Below are 15592 nucleotides of genomic sequence, written 5' to 3' on the forward strand. Positions count from 1 at the left end.
ACATCGTTTATTCCCAGTAGCAGTAAAAACCACCTATGTGATGTGTTCTATTTCAGAATAAAACATAGGTATAGTATAATTACCAAACAAAGGAATAAAGGGCGGAATAAGGGATGGGGGGAGAGAGAGAGAGAGAGAAAGAGAGAGAGAGAGAGAGAGAGAGAGAGATTGAAAGAAAGAAAGAAGGAAAGAAAGACTAAATATGAATATTTTGAAGGGAAATACAGCAAGTGAGTTCTTCTTAATTCCGAGGTAAAAAACAACTATTTTTGAAAGACTCAAAGCATTCCTACAGTGTGACACTGCAAAGGACATTAGACAGAAGCAATAGCCATGCAACATATATTATTAATAATAGGCAGCCGAAGTAAAAAATTAATTTTTATTATCTGGAACATTAATGAAATTTTATACAGTATTAAAGTGTTGCTAATTAACTGATAAACAAATATCAATCAATGCATTGAAATAAGTGTGAGACCATTTCAGAAAATATATTAGAAAATAAATGTGTGTCGTGTGGTAGTTTGAATCTGTATATCCCTAGTCATGTGTTTGAATGCTTGGCTGTTACTGTTGCCCTTGGTCACCTCTCAGAAGTTGAAATGCTGTCCTTCTTGTTGAAGATACCATGAGCTTCAGACACAGGTTTAAGAAGATTCAAACTGGATCTGGCCACAAAGTCTCCTCAAGGAAGAACTACTTAAAATACCAAAGGAAGGAAGCAGTCGATAGTCCCACATAGATGTGATACCTATGAAGCACAAAATGGCTAGGTCTGTAAAATATTCCTAATGGTGCAGTACCAGTGATGATAACTTGACAGTAACTTATATCTCAGTCTTAAATATATCACTGCCATTTTATTAGATCAGCATAATTCTTAACTCCAATCTAAATATTGATCTTTAAACCCAGAGGTAAGTATAGCTCTTATTTCCTTCAAAATATCTTCTCTTTACAGAGACATAGACCATTATAAAACCCACAGCATTTCAAAACACAAAGATAAACAGATTATGTGATGCCTACCCCCAGAATAGCTACAAGAGAACTCCTGCACTAATATCCAGAGAACATCATTGAACTGGGGTGTAAAGTATGTAAGGGCTAAAGGACCAAGACCAAGAAGCCCACTGAGAGACTATGACTCATATAAATGACAGAAAATTCTCACCCGTAATGCCTTAAAATAATAAAGAAAATGAAAACAGTGTCAACACTAAGAACCATGTTAATGCTGATGGAGAAAATATCATGGAACCTATTCATAGGCTATTTAGTTGCTATTTAGGCGAGTAAGGACTGCTGAGGTAAGGGTAACTAGTCTCCTAGGAATGAATCCCGTAAGGGGTTACACAACATAATGTACCTGAAATCATGTTTGTACAAGCAACAATAAATAGACACAAGTTGTGTGTGTGTGTGTGCCTGTGCATGCGTGTGTATTTAAAAGAAAAAGTGATCATGAATTTAAACAGAAGCAATGAGTAAGGAGAAGCATGGAGTTAGAGGGAGAAGATATGGAAGGTGAAGAAAGTAGAAAACTATATTATAATATAATATATCATTTAAATAAAATTAAAATAGGAAGAAATGTAGTGTCCCAAATTCAGTAGACCATCCACATATATTCATTCCCATATGCTCCTCGTGCTTGAGAGATGGATAACTGCAAGCAAATCTAAATCCCATTGCATGGAGCAAAACTGATAGGGATAAAGTAGAATCCTTAGGGGAAAAAAGGATACTCACAAATTATTGTTTTATTTTTTATATTAAATGTGTTCACTTTGCATCGCAATTGGAGAACCCTCACTTTCTCCTCCTCATCTCACCCTCCCTCCCTTATCTCCCCTCCCCCTCAGCTAGCCTCAGAAAGGGGGAGCTCTCCTTCCCTACCATTTGACCTCAGCCTATCAAGTTTCAGCAGGATGGCCTGCAACCTCTTCTGTGGCCTGGCAAGGCTTCCACACCAGGAGGAAGTGATCAATAGAGTGGACAATAGAGTCCACTGAGGCAGACCCTAGTCCACATATTACGCGACCCACAAGGAAACTGTGCTGCCTGTTGAGTACATCTGAGCAGGAGGTGTAGGTCTTCAACATGCATGGTCCTTGCTCATGCATGGTCTATCAGTCTCTACAGCACCTACACCCCCCCCCCACACACACACACACGCACAGGCAATACTTGTTGGCTCCATTGGTATCCTTGTGGAGCTTCTTTCCCTTCCAGGTCCTTCTATCCTTCAACTCTTCCATAAAACTCCCTGCACTCCACCCAAAAGTCTGCCTGTGAGTCTCAGCATCTGCATCAATCCCCCACTGGTTGGAGTCTTTCAAAGTACATCTATGTTAGGCTCCTGTCCTATTGTTCTCTTCAACCTCTTCAATGGCTTCTGGTGTTTATTCTATTTGACCTTCGTAATGAGAAAAAACATTCTCCCCAGGGCCCTCCATGCTATTTAGCTTCCTTAGTTGTGTGTGTTGTTGTGTTGTTGTCGTCCTGTGTTATGAGGCTAATATATACTTATAAGTGAGTATATACCATGCATGTCTTTCTGAGTCTGGGTTACCTCACTCTGGATGATATTTTCTAGTTCCATCCATTTGCCTGAAAACTTCAAGATTTCCTTGTTATTGGTTACTCAGTAGTACTCCATTGTATACATGTACTACAGTTTCTGTATCCATTCTTTGGTTGAGGGACCTCTAGGTTGTTTCTAGATTCTAGGTATTACAAAGAAAGCAACAATGAACAGAGTTAAGCAAATGTCCTTGTTGTATGGGAGAGTATCTTTAAGGTATATACCCAGGAGTGATATACCTAGGTCTTGAGGTTTAACTGTTGTTGTTTCCAGAGTAATCTAATTTGTTTTGTTTATCACTTATTTATTTCAATTGTTAGTTCTAAAAACTGTTCCAAATTGATATTAAAAAATAAGAGCAATTTAAAAAAAACTATCTCATCATTAAAAAGCTGTTCAATCTCTAATATTATTCAGATCGCACTTGTAGACATTTTTCCTAATATTTATTCTCAGAATGTCAATAGCGAAAAAGACAGTGAAGAACAGTGTTTTGATTTGAAAATATGAGCTGGCACTCTTAGCAGACCATGCTATCCTTCCTGTACATGTAATAACACAGACTTCTGACCTTGGACAGACAGTAAGACCATGATAATAAACTCTAGCAATGAAAGGTCATTTTGTAAACTCAGCTATCACTCGCCAGTGATCCTGCTATGACATACACAAAACAATAGGCTTCTCATACTGTCACTAAACAAATAATAGTTATTCTTATTTTTATCCAATACAAAATTTCCTGGCTTTTGATATATTGAGTCTTAAATCGACCCTTACACATTGAACCTCCATGAAAAGCAAAGAAAAAAAGTATTCTAAATACCTAATTTCATGACAGGATATTTCTCATGTCATCCTTCTGTGGCACTGAGTATCCCATGTCATGTGGAGTGGCCTCACTGTAAAGCCTAATAAATCCAACTTATTGATTTATAACTGTGTTCCTGGTAGATGATGACAAAATGTTCTGAGTAGAGCTTCCCTTGTAAAGAAAAATCTGTACCTTGCCTTCTTTTTCACTTCAATATCTCTTCCTTAAAATTGTAAAGCAGGATTTTGGGTAAAAAAGCAATGTTTCTCTTATATGATCTATTATAATCTCTAAGTACTAAAATGGGGACAATTTTAAAGTGAAAAACTCATAATCAGTAGCAAGTATTTTTAAAGGACAATTGTTAAGCCCTTTTAATAGCTAAAATTATAGGTTAATTATTCAAATCTCCTGATAATATTCATTGCCTGCAGGTGTGTTTCACTTACTTGCAAAGTGGTTTAAGTTGTAGAACAAAAAGAAGACAAGCAATTAGATGTCCTAGAGCAATTTTATCATCTAATCTTTCAAACAAAATAGATTTGAGAGAAAAGAAATAATTGAGAGGATAGTGAGAATTATATTTCATATGATTAAGCACTGTAGTTGCAAAACTTTGCACATAGGATCAAATGTTAAGATGTTTCTGAATTAGGGAAAACATTGTTAAATTTTTCTCAAGGTCTGGAACACTTCAGAGCTCAGTCTATGGTCAATATGCTAAAGTACTTTATTGGCATTTTATAAGTTATTTCATGATGAAATTTCCACAAGGCAACTTTGAACAAACTGAAGTGTTTTCACAGGTGTATATAATGGTACCAACAAAATACAATGGGAGGGAATATTCTCATTAAATACTGACACACCGATTCTTGCTGTATGAAATGTGAGGCAAAGCCTCTCAAATCTGTCATTAAAACAAACAAATATATTCTTGTGAATCCTTAAATACTGCTTGAACTGTGAATATTCTCTTGATGTTCTTGATATTCTTGCTACTAGTGATGAATATTCATTTCTACTGTCTGGTCCCCTTGGCCTACCAATAAGATAAATGACAGCAAGTGTAGAAAGTAGGACCAGAAGAACACTTTATACTTTTTTACTTTCAGGATACTTGACAGAACACCGGAGAAGTATTATTAAACTTCTTCCAAAACATTGTTTTATTTAAAAATTCTGTGACAACAACTGGGAAACAGAGTCCTGACATTACTGATTTTCTCTTAATGTAAAACATTGCCATAATAGAGCAACAGTCTCCTTCTCAGGAAAGTGCAAGTTAAACACAGCATACCTTTGTTCTGAAGAGTTCATTTCTCTTCCTCAGAAACATGCCCCTTTATGGAGCTAACTCTGGTGATGCCAGAATTGTGGAGGAGGTCATTTTTAAGCACATATATTCATAAAGAATTGTGAGGAGGATGAAGAACACTCTTGGAGTCACAATTTGAGTGATATGATAGTCTCTACCTAAAATATTCATGAAATTATTTTTGCTTTTTAATGTGAAACTATTATTATTTAAGCAGAAATATAAAATGACATTTTGTTACAGATATATACAAACAGTGATGCACCCTCATCACTAGAGAGATTACTGCAGCTGTGTTCTTTTGGTTTTTTAATTAGTTCATTATTTCATGCAAAAAAACAAGATAAACTATTACTCAGCACATATCAATAAAAATGATTTAACTAATTACTATCTCACTCTTCTATAAATCTAATATAATATGACTTATATTTACTGGACTTACCAATTAGTTTTTTGTCCTAATAGTTTTCTTTCATTTTCCTTAATATACAAAACAAATTTTGTATTTGAATAATACATTCAATTTCTACGACAATAATTTCTGAGACTTTACTTTCATTAAAGATACACACATTCAATTAAGATATTGGCATATAATTAGATAATGTTCTATACTCTTTATGAGGGGCAAACAAACATTAAGGAGATAAAATACTTTACACAAAATTACCAATATTTAAGCAGCTTAAATGAATTTTATTAGAAGGTATATATACATGATAAGAATAAAATAAATATTCCCTTATATTATTTTATTCACAAGTATTCACAACATCATGAATTCATAAACAATTTACGACATTGTGCTATTTTAGTGAGAAAATTGAATTTTTCCACACTATATTAATTGAAATGATTGTCATTAAATCAGATATACATGTCATCTCATTTACCATACATACACATAATAAATCACACAGCCAAGCATATGCTATTAAATTGTCATGCAACAAGCAGATGATTTGTAGTAAAATGCTAAAAACCTCTCTATGACCAAGAAAGTATAAAACATTCCATTCTGTGTTTAATTGGTTTGCAAGAAAGCTTTGAACTCCTACCATAATGATTTGTTTTCCAATGTTTGCACAGCACACTTATGGCGTAAGTGACTTTCTCCACTATGTTTTAAATTGAACTTTACTTTTATAAGACTCCTGATCAACTAAATTTGTACTTTTGTCATATTTAGAGTCAGTCCTCCTAATGATAACTCATCTAAGCCTTAGTGCAATCATTCAGTTTCCTATAGACTGCAGCATATAGATAAGAAAACAATTATTGATATTTTTCTTTCTATTTGGTCAGCCCATATTGAACTAAATAATACCTATTTTTCATATGTAAAATCTCAAGTTTGAGGAGATCTAGTACTTGTAATCATATTATATTATGATTGTGTATAACTTTATCTATAACCTGGATGGAGAATTCATTTAGGGACCTGGAGATCAGAGTTTGTACACTTTGTATTAACTCTATGGCAGAAATATTTTGAATGTTATTTAAAATGAGGCAGTTCATTGACTCTAAAACACATAATGTATTATCGATAATTCTGTACAGAATTAAACCCACTGTTATTTTTGTACAAATACATTCTATTCTATATTTCTAGTATATACCTAATTGCCATAATAAGCAAATATTTTAGGTAAATTTCATAGTAATATGAAAATTAACTTGTATCTTAACCTATGTTATATATGTTTACATGTGTGATGAGATGAATTTTGTATGACCTAACTCTGTGTTTAAAGAATATCTTAAGGTGGTGATAGGAAGGGAAATCACATGTGCTTTGATTAATGTCATGAGTGCACCACTAGTAGTAAGTTTCCTCACTTCCAAATGGCACTAATAAAAAGATGGCTTTCTGTCTGAATTAAGAATAGGTATCGACATTCCAAAATAAATTATTTTTAAATAACTTTTTTCACTTGTGTTTCAAGTGGACATAAAAACAAACAAACAACAACAACAAAAGACAAGTGAATTTTCTAATAACAGAAATTGTCTTTGTATCTTAGATTTTGCAAAAGCCATTTCACCCCATGAGCAAATGAATAATAAACTTAATTCTTATAATTCTCTGTGTTCAGTAGCTTAAAGTTAATTTTCAGTTTAGGAATTGGTAAGATGATATTAATCTAAAGTTTTCAAGTTCCTCATCATGTCTTACTGTGAAGTAGTGCATGACCCTTTTCCTTTCAAAAGTCTTTTATAAAATCTGAAAATGCGCTTTGTATTAGAACAAACTATAAACTTCACAAATTGATAAAGCACAAAGTGAGATTTTATGCTGACATTAGAAATAACTGCATCTTATGTGAAATTTTTCTTATGCAGCAGTCTCTGGGGTTCCTCAACCTTTGAGAAAATATGCTTTGCAAGTACCAACTGCAACTTTGTCATTTAAAAAGTCAATTAGTAACAAAACATGCATTGCACAAGAATATACATTATGAACTATTCAATCATGTGTTGTCATTATAATGTTGTGTTGGAGCACAATGTATATCCTTTCATATTTAATTACATGAAACTACTACATTTAAAAGGCTAAATATGTAAATTTCAGGTATCTGCAGCCTGAGAATTATAATAAACCCCGAATTTACTAATGAAGTGTATATCGAATTACATAACATTATATAAACATTTTAGTCTAAATGGTTCCACTATTAGGGAACAAACGGCAAAGCCTTTGAAGTAGGAAATCATAACTATGTTCTACAAAGATATTTGTAGATACTTTGATTATGTGATGATACTAGACTATTACACATGTCTAATAGCTTCAGTGATTGATTTTTTTTTTTGAACCAGGAACCAGACACAGAAAGATTTTATTTATTTCTTCCTTTTTATTGAAAATAGATTCTTTTCTTAAATAATATACCCTGATTATAGTTTCCTTCCCTCCTTTGCTCCAAGTGGCTCCTTCCTCAACTCCTTCCCACCAAGTCAACTTATTTCCTTTCTCTCAAACAAACAACAAAATAAAATTAGAAAATATCAAAAGGCACACTTTCAAGGCAAATTAACAAAAGAAAAAAATACAAACAAAGGCAGGTGACTCTTAAAAGCTAGAGAAAGCAGCTATTTTCTAGATGCTCAGTTCAGACGTAGTTGATGGGCAGCACAGTCTCCTTCTGGGTCCCATGATATGGGTAGTAGGAACTACTTCTGACATGGACTCTGGCCTCCACACATTGACCACTTCCTCCTGGCAGGGCGGCTTTGCCAGGTCACAGAGGAAGAGTATACAGGCAGTCCAGATGTGACTGGATAGGCTGAGTTCAGATGTTAACAGAAGAAGGTTCCCCTTTCTGAGGACTAGGAGAAGGAGGAAGGGTGGGATCCTAAGGCAAAGAGGGAGCGTGCTACAATAAGATGTAAAGTGAACAAATTAAAAAGAAAAAAAAAATTAAAAGTCTAAAGAACGTAAAATTCTATTTTCCTATATCTTTAAAAATTTGTGTAATTTTGATGCTACATAAATTTATGGTCAGTTTAAGATAAGAAACAGTCATAACATGTTAATTATTCATTAATTTGGTAAAGATTCCATTTTCTTTTGGTGAGAGCTGGAGAATTCATGTTATCCAGTTTGTGGGCCATATTTTTTGTGTCTATAGCACTCTGCTTATTGAACACACACACACACACACACACACTTATCAGTCATTAAATAGTGGGAGAAAGCCTGAATTTATTCAAATGAAATATTAATTATGAACAATTAAATGTGAATTGCATACAAATTTCATTTGTCAAAGAATATAATTTTTACTTGAATGTGTTTTTCAGTCATCGCTGACAGTCTTATGGATACTCTGCTGTCCTTGCAGACAGGAGCCTAGAAGAGTTGTCCTCTGAGAAGCTCCACCCAGCAGCAGATCAAAGCAGATACTGAGACCCACAGCCAAACATGGGGCGAACGGTAATGATTCTTGTGGATAAGTGGGTGGAAGGAGAGAAGTACTTAGAGGTGACATGAGTTCCACAAGAAGACCAACAGAGCCAATTAACCTGAAGGACTATGCATGGGCTGCACCTAGGCATCCTGCACGGAGGTAGCCAGCAGGCAGTACACACTTCAGGTGAGTCCTTTAGTAAGGGAAGCAGGGGATGTCTTTGATGTAGATTCTGCTGCCTGCTTATTGATTACTTCCCCCTGGCAGGACTGCCTTGCTAGACCACAGGGGAAGAGGACAGGCTCAGTTCTGATGCACTAGGTAGGTGGGGTGGGTAGATAGGGAGTCCTCCTCTTTTCTGGGGATAAAGGATAAGGGATGGGAGCTATGGCTCCAATGCAAGGTGAATAAATTAAACAAACAGACAGAGATTTGAGCCCCAGTCTGAAGTCATTGGGGCCTGGGAAGATAACCTCTGCCCAAGACAACCCCTTCCTGGTGTCACATAGCATGGGCTGGGCATAGTACTGCTGAGACTGCTCCTGAGACAACCATAGGCCCCAGGTGACACTAAGGTGAGCAAGTAAGTGGTGGAATAATGGAAGAAAAAGAGAACAAAAGGATGTGTGTGCATTGTGTGTGCACAATGAAGAAAGGTAGAACTGGACACTCAAGGGTAGTGAGGCCATGTGAGGTCTTAGCCAGTGCTGCTACCAAGAAACATGTCTGGGTCCATGAACCTGCACCAGTAGGGTCTGTTACTACCATAACCCAGGTAGACATCCTGGGTCTGGGCTGATGCCTTGGGCCATATTGATGTCTGCAGGTTGTGCATAGAGGTTCCCATTCATAGCCTGGGAATCTTGGGTGAGGTGGTGCGAAAGTCATGAAAGCAGGTGATCTGGCCCATGCCTTGCCAGATGTAGTACTCGGGAAAGGGAGCACATTAGAGTTGACCCTGGGTAGTTGACCTTGCATCAAGCCTGGGTAGCAGAGTAGAGCTTGCCTTCATCCTGGGAGTTGTGGGTGAGCTAGCTCCTAGGACATGAAAGCAGGAGTACTGGCCCTGCACTCTGATGGCTGATGTATTGGGTAAACTAGCTAGGACAGTGCTGGAGAGCTCACGCTGTTGGTGTGCTTGTAAGAAAGCTGGCAGGCTGACAAACTCAGATATCACCCAGGTCCAGATGTAGGACATTGAGTTGGCTTTCCCAAACATATTCTCCATAAGTGAACTGCTAGAGTACATGAAGGAGCAGGTTCTGCAGATCCAAAGATGCAGAATCTTCATGACATAGGGCAACAGCCTGATATCTGAGAGGAGTCCCTATGAAGACCCTGTATTAGTAGTGTAACAGAAGACAGAGGGCTGCCTTAAACTAGACTAATGACTCATTACAATAAGCATTTGCAAGCAAAGTAGTGTGGACACAAGGGTATACCGTGGAACACTGTGACACACCACAGTTCCCATAATGAGGTAGTTGTTTTTCTTTTGAGGGGGAGGTTGCAAGGGTAGCAGGTGGGCACCAACAGATGGGGACATGAATGAGACTGAGGTGCATGCTGTGAAAATCACAAACAAGCAATAAAAATTGAATATAATTTGAAAAGGGTTGGCAAGATAGCTATGCTCATAGGCTTACCCACCGAGAGCATGAAACCTGAGGCACACATATGTACAGTTTGGAAAAAGACAATTCACTTCAGGGAATTGTCTCTCCCACACTCACACCATGACATAAGCACAGACATACACAGGAATACATTTATCCATGCACTTGAGTACATACACACACACACACACACACACACACACACACACACACGTTTGAACTGTAATAAACTTATCAACCTGGATATTTCTCAGAAAAATTGGAATAAGTCTACTTCAAGACTCAGGTATACCACCTCTGGTTATATATGCAAAAGATGTTCTACCATACCATAAGGACACTTTGTCAACTATGTTCATAGCAGCTTTATTCATAATAGCCAGGAATTGGAAATAATCTAGATGTCCGTCAACATAAGAATGGATAAAGATAATGTGGTCCAGTTATACAATGGAATACTACTCAGAAGTATTTTTTTAAGAATACATCATCCATAGTGAAATAACTCAGACTCAGAAAGACACACATAGTATGTACTCATGTGTAAGTGAATATTAGCCATAAAGTACAGGATAACCATGGTACAATGCACAGACATAAAAATAACAATGAGGGCCAAAAAAGGATGCTTGAATCTCACTCAGAAGGGAAAGTAAAATAGTCATTTGAGATAGATGGAAGGAGCGAAGTGAGCAGGACAGAAGGTGGGGAGGGTAACATGGGATCAGTGGAACAGATCAGGAAAAAGGATAGAAATCAATGGAGGTGCACTTCTGGAACACGGGAGACTCCCCGGAGTCTACGGGAGTTACCTTCGCTTAAACTTGTAGCTAGGGGTGGGATATGGAGCCCGAAGTGGCCACCTCCTGTAACCAGATGGGACTCCAATTGGAGGTAAGGGTACATCATTTCACCTGTAAAACCCTTGAACCAAAATTTGTTTTGCCTATAAGAAATGTAGGGTTATTGATGTATCAGCAGTTGAGAAAACTACTAGCCCAATGACTAGCCCAACTTGAGACCCACTCAACCCTTTACACTATTAATCACACTCTGTATGCTTCCAGACAGGAGCCTAGCATAATAGCTTTCTGAGAGGTCTCAGGCAGCAACTGATGGACACAGATGAAGGAACCCACAGCCAAACAACAGGCCAAGCTCAGGGATATTTGTTGAAGAGTTAGAGGAATGATGGAGGGAGCCAGAGCGGGCAAGAATAGCGCAATAAGACCTACATAGTAAACTAACCTGTGCCCATGGGGACCCAAAGAGATTGAACCACTAACCAAAGAGCATGCCTGGGCTGGACCTAGACTTCCTACACATATGTAGCAGATGTACAGTTTCGTCATCCTGTGTGTCCCTAACAATGGGAGTAGAGGCTGTCTTACTCAGTTGCTTGTTTTTACATCCTTTCTTTTAGCTAGATTGCCTTGTCTGGCCCTAGTAGGAGAGGATGCACTTAGCCTTGCTATGTTTTGAGTTGTCTAGGTAGGTTGGTACCCTTTGGGGGACTCCTCTTCTCTAAAAAAAAGGAGAGGAAAGAATGGGGGAAGGGATGCATGAGGGTGGGACTTGAAAGGGGGGGTAGGGGATGGACATTAGGTTGTAAAGTGACTAAATAAATAAATATGTAAATGGAAAAAGAAGAAAAATTTTCAAAAGTGAAAAACAGCCAAACTTGTTAACTGGTTTTTTCTTTTCAAAAAGTTTGCATGACTTCCTTACTGTCACTGTAGAAATGTGTCATAATTTAGTGGTTCAAAACATTACAATTACATTCTTTCAGACTTCTGCAAAGCATCAATGTGAAAACTATTTTTCTGGGCAGAGATGAAGGTGTTGGCAGAACTTTGATACCTACAGAACACATGGAAAGATTTCATTCCTATCCTTTTTACCTTCCAATATCTTCCAGCATTTCTGTCATCTCTACATTTTCCTCTTCATAATTGGTCCCTAGTGTGATGTCCTTCCCTCTGCCAGCAAACTTTACCTTCTACCAAGAGTCTCTTTCTGGTAACTTATTCTAGTATGCTTTTCAAAAGGAAAGCCATGAATGTTTTCTTCCTGAATTTGATAAATAAGATTTTTCAAACAATAAAGAGATAGTTAAATACCCCAAGAACAAAGAATACCATTAATGTAGCTTTGGAAGTAAAAATCAAATAAGGAGTAATAAATTATAAAACTACATTTGGCTATGAGTAAATTTTCATTTTTTTGGGAAAAGAAACAATATGGAAAATGTAAAGTTGGTAATTGCAAATGATCTTGGCTATATTTAATGTTTAATGTTTCTTCTCAAAGATTGAGATAAATGAAAATGAATACTAGATTATGTTATCCTTGATTATATTATATTATAAATAATTGAGAGGGAAAATATGAACTTAATGTAAATAGTGTTCAGAAATCTGAACACAGACAGCTTGGAAATTTAGCACCTGCCACAGTCAAATGTATCCTCTTGTACAGCGTCTTGGTTAAATACATTTGACAGTGTGTAAGTTGTACTAAATGATATAGTTACCTACAAAGGTCTCTAAGGTGAGTAATAGATAACTTGACAAATAAAATAGTCAACTAAAGTCACTAGCCAAAATTGGAAGAATAGAGCATTTAGTCAAGTTCTATGATGATACACAAAAGGCCACATATAGAGAAAGCAAGGGTTCCACTATCCCATTTTTGTCAATGTAAGATCATGTGGTTTAGGAGCCATATCTTTTGAGGCAGTGAAAACATTCAACAGTTTTTCACCCATGTATGGATAGATCTAAATGTGGCATCTGACTAGGTATAAAGTCAGAACTCAAAAGTTATTGAACTACTGGTCCTCTCTTTTGAAGGAAGTACTGGCTCTTTTTAGTGGCGCCTCCTAGGTGGTCGGCTGTGTCATGATGAAGCTGAATATCTCCTTCCATGCCACCGGCTATCAGAAACTCATTGAAGTGGACGGTGAACGCAAGCTTCGTACGTTGTATGAGAAGCGCACGGCCACAGAAGTTGCTGCTCATGCTCTGGGTGAAGAATGGAAGGGTTATGTCATCCGGATCAGCGGTCGGAACGACAAACAAGGGTTTTCCGTGAAGCAAGGCCTTTTGACCCATGGCAGAGTGCTTCTGTTCTTGAGTAAGGGGCATTCTTGTTATAGACCAAGGAGAACAGGAGAGAGGAAGCGCAAATCTGTTCGTGGATGCATTGTGGATGCCAATCTGAGTGTTCTCAACTTGGTTATTGTAAAAAAAAAAAAAAAAAAAAGGAGAGAAGGATATTCCTGGACTGACAGACACTACTGTGCCTCGCCGGCTGGGACCTAAAAGAGCTAGCAGAATCCGAAAGCTCTTCAATCTCTCTAAAGAAGAAGATGTCCGCCGATAGGCTATCAGAAAGCCCTTAAACAAGGAAGGTAAGAAGCCCAGGACCAAAGCACACAAGATTCAGCGTCTTGTCACTCCCCGTGTCCTGCAACACAAACTCCGACGCATAGCTCTGAAGAAACAGCGTACTAAGAAAAACAAGGAGGCTGCAGAATACGCTAAACTTTTGTCTAAGAGAATGAAGGAAGCCAAAGAAAAACGCCAGGAACAGATTGCCAAGAGGCGTAGGCTGTCCTCACTGAGAGCTTCTACTTCTAAGTCTGAGTCCAGTTAAAAATAAGAGTAGCAAATAAATGATCATGCCTTGAAAAAAAATGAAAGAAAGAATTACTGAAAGAAGAATCTATTTTTAAAACCTGTATGCTTTTACTTAAGGATGGGGATGACTTTGAATACAAATGGTGAAAATACAGGGTGGACCAGGAAGTCCAACATCTTTGATTGGAGACCCTTTAGGAAGTACAATGCGTTGAATTCAGAGTTTTCCTTAATCAGCTTGCCAACAAAAGCTTTTGAAGATTTCAGTAATCCAGTCTGAATACGCAAGGAAGTGGTCAAAGTCTTTAGTAACAAATACTAATTGTGAAAAAATTATAATCATTGCTATCTGAGGAGAATGTGATAAGTTGTAACTGTGTAACTATGTACAAATGTGAATATGCACTGAAGAGTAGAGCTACCCATTGAAGAATTTTTAAGCCTTTACTACTAGAAGCTGAGGAGCACAATCAATTCAAATTGAATAAAAATAAAAGGATAAGAGAAACAAAGGCAGAATCTTAGAGAACAAGATGTTCTAGTGCCATTTTGTAGAACTTCCTTTAAAAGACAAGCGTAGATGACATTTAAAATGTCTGAGCTTTACACCAAAGATCCATGTCAGAATATAATTGAATAAAGTAGACAAGATTATATCATGTTGAATTAGAAACATATGCATCCAACAATCATGAAAGTAACACAGAACGCTTTACTCAAGCAAATACAGAGAAACCAGAGAACTAATATAATATGGTAAAATACTATAAATTAATTATGCCTTTAATCAAAATTTTCTTTATTTTATTTTTAAATCAACTTTATTATAAAATATTACATAAAATATACTTATTTAAAAGATATTGGGTTTAACGTTTTGACAAGTACTGATAAACTAAAAGGCAATATTGCTGGATAAAAGCCTCATCACATGGTTCAGGTGAAAATACAAATTGATTTAGGGAAAAGGAAGGAGGACCCTTGCCAAACATGAATTAAAAATTTGTAATCATATCTAACAGAGCAGTGACATATATCTACCTATCCTTAGGGATGCTATATGCAAACAGCTATTCAGTGTTCTATGATATTCCATTAACAGAAAGACTTCGCTTTCAAGTACATTTATAAAGCATTGCAGAACTGATCTCCACAACAAAACATCCAAAGTTAGCAAATTAAAAGTTATTTGAAGTTTGACAAGGGGAAAAAAACTGCTTTGTTCTACCCAGTTTTTCTCTGACTGTATTTAATTAAAGATCCCATTATTCACAGCATGTCCATTAATTTCCTGTGGACCAACTGTGAAATATCTTTCTAAAGCAGAGTATGAGACTCTGGCCATCAGTAGAGATAAATTGGCTCAAGTTGCTGAGAAAATTAACCACTTTGGTCAGAAAACAAAACAAGTCAATAATTTAATGTATTGGCATTGATCCAGGGAAATTTGAATTTCAAATCTTACTTTTAACGAGGTGAATGTGTCACAAAGAATGCAAATGCATTATTTCCACAAAAAAAAATTAAATGACTCAAGTTGACCACAGCAGGAAAAACTATGGCACACCATTTTCCAGCAATAACTTTCTGTGAAAAGCTATTGAGGATTTTGGTAGCACTTTAAATTGTTTAATGTAGTTTTAAAGGAGGTAAAATTGTTACTAAATATACAAAGTGTAGACTAATAATGTTC

At 36.7% G+C, this 15592-nt stretch overlaps 1 pseudogene; it reads left to right on the plus strand.

Annotated features, from left to right (window-relative positions):
• The first annotated feature begins 13161 nt into the window (after positions 1-13161).
• On the plus strand, positions 13162-13916 carry LOC127202402 (40S ribosomal protein S6-like; annotated as a pseudogene).
• Positions 13917-15592: the final 1676 nt, after the last annotated feature.

Source organism: Acomys russatus, chromosome 18 (genome assembly GCF_903995435.1).
Source record: "Acomys russatus chromosome 18, mAcoRus1.1, whole genome shotgun sequence".
In the NCBI taxonomy this organism is placed as follows: Eukaryota; Metazoa; Chordata; class Mammalia; order Rodentia; family Muridae; genus Acomys; species Acomys russatus.